This window comes from Belonocnema kinseyi, chromosome 2 (genome assembly GCF_010883055.1).
Source record: "Belonocnema kinseyi isolate 2016_QV_RU_SX_M_011 chromosome 2, B_treatae_v1, whole genome shotgun sequence".
NCBI classification, from domain to species: Eukaryota; Metazoa; Arthropoda; class Insecta; order Hymenoptera; family Cynipidae; genus Belonocnema; species Belonocnema kinseyi.
The window spans coordinates 331,495-336,966 of record NC_046658.1 but is presented as its reverse complement, the minus strand read 5'-3'; the positions used below and the strand labels follow the sequence as shown (position 1 = coordinate 336,966).

The window sequence follows — 5,472 nt, the reverse complement described above, 5'->3', positions numbered from 1 at the left end:
GAGGGAGCTCTTCTTAATATTTTGACACCAAAATCATGTCGATACACCTTACCGACTGCGAGTAAAGCCACCCACGCTTTAACTTGACAGACTGTATTTGGTGGTAGCGGTGGAATCGTCACTTTTTCGTTTAAATTCAGTATATTTACTCTAAATTTAAATTCCGGAAAAGATAAAAATTTTAGAATTATAAACCCTTTTCTCGTTATATCTTGCAATAGCCCTTTTTCATTTAGATTCCTAAGAGTCTAGGAAAACAATTTAACTCCATTGTAAGAATCTCTCTTTCACGAACTGATAACTCGTGACTGAAAATCCTACAACGGAATTAGTGTTTCCAAATTCGATCAATTTTAACGAAAAGGAAAGTTAAAATTAAAAGTTTCAATTATTAGACATAATCAACACCTTGACATTCGTCATTTAACGAAACAAATGTGCCTAATCTTTATTGCCTCCCTCTAGCTCAACGAAGCCAGTCGGTTGCGAAGTGATAGGTACACGTTCCCGATCAGACTGTTTACTGATACGAGTATTTCAGCAATGCGTTTAATCAATTCATGATTAATAAAGGTGCAGCAATGCATGATCGTAACTAATACAGTTACCTATACCGATCACAAAAGCAGATAGAGAATTTCCATCAAAATAACCCCTCAAGAACACATATTTGAAATTATTCTAATATTCCTGGCTATGTCATGTATTAGTTGATGCAGTCTAACCGTTACCGCTTTTTCTACTTAAGCTGAACGCAACTGTTAGTCAGTGATCAAGCGTAATTATAGTCAAGCAATCCACTTGAACTACAGCAATCTTTATTTTATTTAAACAAATGTGAATATAAAATTCAAAAACTACAAATAAAAAAACAAGTTGAATGCTTAAAATCTGTGTTTCTCAAAAATTGTTAACTCCAGTGTAATTAAATTATAATACAGATACTCCGCATGAACCTTGTTTTTACTCTTTGTAAGTGAAGGGTTTGAAGCACCGGCAATTTATATTATACGCAACCAACTTCGCGTATTTCCACGATATTTAAACATTTTATCTTTCAAAATTTAAAATCCCTCTCGAAAAGTTTGGATTTAAAAATTTCGTTATTTGACCTTCAAAAATATTATACGATCTATGACCAAGATATTATAATTTAGGGAAACAATCCAGTAACTCGTATCTTTTGAAAACTTTTAAACATTTTGAGCTTGTTGTTTACATTTAAAACTAATTACAGATAATTATTCTTTTATCCTTCAATTTTAATTTACTTCTTATTAAAGGCAACTATCAATAACAAAAGCAAAATGCCTGATAATACAAATGAAACTCAATTCAGCGACAATGTTAACCGTACACTTAGTGAGGCCCTGATAACATCCACGGCAGAGTGTTTTGCCGTACAACAAGGGGTTGTAAATATTCGAAGTTATGATGGAAAAAATATGCACCTAAGAGACTTTATTCAAGATATTATGAATGGAGAATCATCCGTGCCAGCAAATTGTAAAAGACAATATCTTAAGGCTGTTTTAGCAGGATTAAAAGGTGCGACAAGAGGCTCCATTCATGGGAAAAATTTTACAACCATAAATGATTTAATAACGTACTTAAAACAGCGTTTTGCACCTCGTAAATCTTATGCGTGGTATTTACAAGAAATTTCAACCATCAGCATGAATCGTGAAGAAAACGTGAGTGCATTTTTTGATCAGATAACTCTTCTAAAATAAGGACAAATGAAAACAAATGAATTAACCATAAACTTTTGAGTCAAGAAAATTAATTTCTTGAATTTTAAAAAAATTTTTGAGTGATGCATTTAAGGAGTTTGATGCTTTGAATCAATAAAAGACATATTTCTGGATTAAATACGAACTACTATTTTGCAGAAATAGTTTCCTGATACCCAATAATGGGACTCATGCGAAAACTGAGAAAAAGTAATTTAAATTCAAAAACATGAAAGTCAATAAAAATTTACGAATCAAGAGTAGGACTTGGCTAGTAGGAATTTGTTGAATAAATTTCATATAAACTTGTGTTAAATAGAATACAAATTTTCTAACAGTAAACGCATTGAATTGGTCCATATTGTTTAGTATGTGAAATAATAATTAACTATAGGAATTTTGATGTTTAGCACAATACCATGCAGTAAAAAAAAATCAAGCTTAATGGGTACTGGCAAATACACTAGCTCAATCTTTTGGATTTTTTCGAAGAAAAGCACAATTCAAATAAAAACTAAAAACTCTCATACTAAATTAAATGAAACAAAGAAATTATACAACAATAATACATGGCTTTATTTAGACTCTGGGGTGTGCCAAAAGATATATTTGATCAAGCAAGCTTGGTGAAATTTCCCTATTTTCCTAATCCCTATATTCAATCAGTTGCGAATTTCTCAAGAAAATCAGGAAATGTAATCTCTCGGTCAGCTGTCTACACTTCCAAGTTTGCACTTGTGTTATGATGCACCGTAACAAAATGACGAAGATAACACTCTCTACGTTTTCATCATCCTAATAATTGAACTCCTTAAGGCTCTTTCCTTCAGAAAAACAAAAATCTTCAATTGAATGCCAAGGAAAGCTGTACATTAATCTTCATATTATGAATGCATCATTTAATCACGGCCGCCTCTGTTATGAAAATGAAACTTCTTATAATCAGGTTTCACCTAGATAATAGGAGGAACGCCTGCAAGGAGAATAAAATGGCAACCACCTTATCGTACATTATGGCTGCAATTTAATCCTATTCTGATAAGATTTTACCGTCGGAGGAACGCCTTTAATGCAAAACCAGTCGGAAGCGACATATGTATTGGAATTGAAGAAGACAAACTATTATCGGTGATAAATTTTATAATATGGATAAAGATTACATCAACATTTCATAATCCTTAAAAGCAAATTATTGCTGTTAAATAACCACGTAACAAGTAAAAAATTAAAATTTACGAAATTGAAATTAGACCAAAATCCAAATTAAAAATCCTATTTAGCGTCCAATAATCAAATTGATGCAAAATCCTGTTACACAAAATAAGAATCCAACGACTATTAGATACTATTAGATACTCAATATAATGAATTCGAGAACACGAACAAAAAATTCCACTACAATAGCATAAGGAAACAAACATTCTAACGTCTGTGTTTTGGTAAAAAAAGACGTAAGTGAGGAATTTCACCTAAGAGTTTGTAGGTGCTGAAATGATAGAATTTATTAGATAGGCTAAGAAAAGAAATAAGTGAGATCAGAATTACACTAATTATTACGCATCCAGTGACTAGAAAACACCAGCAGCGAGACAGCCGTCTTTTGACAAAATAGTGAAAAGAGGAGGAGTAGAAGAACAAATCCGTAAATTTGGATCAGGAACTGGAAATGGAAAGCCATTAGAAGAAATCAAAAGGCAAACACTAAGCCTGGAAGAAACCCAACAATACCACATAACAAAAAATAATACTATATTTCGGACAATCATTGACCTTCACAATAATGATGATAATATTGAAAATATATTATGAAAGAAGAAAAGGCCGAAAAGTCGAAAATATTTCAAACAACGATAACACAAAATTGAAATGCTTGTCTTCGTTAATCGTCAACGCTACATGTAGCAGCATGAAGAGTAGAAACCAAACATTTAAATTTGTCATGGAGGACGATGAAAAAATTTAAGGAGGGAGGAGAGGAAATGCCATTTCATTCTTTCAACATCTTTAAACTTTCATTTCTACAATTCTTCTGCATTAGTCTGTCTCATTCTATTTTATTTGCACCTACAAAATAAAAAACTATAAGTATTACTGACTACATGCACACATCTATCACTAAGAGACTCACGTTCGCACAGTCACATGCGTAAGGGAACATATCATAATGGCCGCTTAATGTGTGAAATATAATCCTGAAACAATAAGACTCCATCCGCACAGCTAAGGTGCGCCCGCACTAAGATAACGATACCCCGACAAGATGGCGAGTGAGTAGCAGAATAGAAGAGTTGTAATAAAACTGCACTCGATGACGTAATAATTCAACATGACAGCTTCATAAGTGAAACACAATTCAACCGCTATAAGCAACCTGGGACCGCCTGCAGAGAAGAAACAGAAGACAACACAAGCAAAATAACAGAGTGCTATCACCTAGAACTATTCATCTTGAAGAAAATGTCAAATCTAGCGCACGTAAGCAGATAAAAGAAATATAGTAACAAAATTAATATCTACTTGAAGAATAGTAGTAAGTAAAGTATGAACAAATATTATCAAACAAAAAACGTATACCATGTTAACACTTGTTCATGCTTTATTTTATCCAGTGTAGGTAAAATAGGTTAAAATGAATATTCTGAATCGTCACTTCAAAAGTAAAATCCTAGTAGCAACATAATACAAAGTGTGTATATATATATATATATATATATAATTTAAATCGAATATACAACTATGAAAAGTCCTCCTTATCTGCATGCACTAAGCAGGTAGAATGCAGGTCGGTAAGACAGAAATTGCAAAGGGCTCGTGATGCTAACATTTGTGAAACCAATACACTTCGCTATTTCTTTTCTACCGCCAGATGAAAAGTAGTAAACGAGAGATTTCCAATTCGAAGATTAAATAAAAGATCGAATTATTACAATGCTATAGATAAAATTAATAAAACAAGAACGATCAAGCTAAAACAAAACAAAAATTTTGTATTCCTCGAGACGCGAACTTATGATTTTGTGCGTACGAGTTTAGAAGGTAGTCCCAGATCCACGAATACTTTTCTCACTCAGGTTCAGCAAATCTATTAACCCTAGATGAATTGGAAACACCTTGTAAACATCATGAAAAGGTATTTTGATTGTACAAATAATGGAAATACGCCAACACAAATAACTCAATATGAACAATGAACAGACATTATCAGGCGAGAGCCAATTTTACCCTAGAAGGGTTGAGCAAATTAACGTAACTGAGGATTTTCCCCTAAAAATAAAAATAATAAAAATTAATAAATCGGGAAATCATCTAAAATAAACTAAAATAATGAACAAATAAAAATAAAACGAATAAAATTAAAAGAACGAAAAACTGATCGGGCACGATGAGATTCTAAGGAGGGAGGACTGTTATATCCCCAAAATTTAAAAACAAATTTTAAACCTCATCGTAAAACTTAAACGATAAAAACATCAATTTGTATGCAGTAGGTAATCACTTGTATGGTAATCCATGAGTAGTAAACTACGACCGATGATAAATATACAACGATCGATAAAGTAGTAACCGCAAGCTAATTACCCGTGCATTACCATAAGTATACCGACTAATTCAAAGCATCGGTAATTTAGAAATATGTCAGTTATCCGATTAAAAATGTTATATATTACATCCACATCATTAAGGGTAATCAAAATGTATACCATCTTAGACTACAAAACGATCATAATTAAAACTGAAA

At 32.3% G+C, this 5,472-nt stretch overlaps 1 protein-coding gene across 9 annotated transcripts in view; it reads right to left on the bottom strand.

Moving 5' to 3' along the window:
• LOC117168109 (matrix metalloproteinase-14) overlaps nucleotides 1-5,472 on the bottom strand; it is a 518,894-nt gene that overhangs the window by 264,109 nt on the left and 249,313 nt on the right. The window lies entirely within an intron of this gene.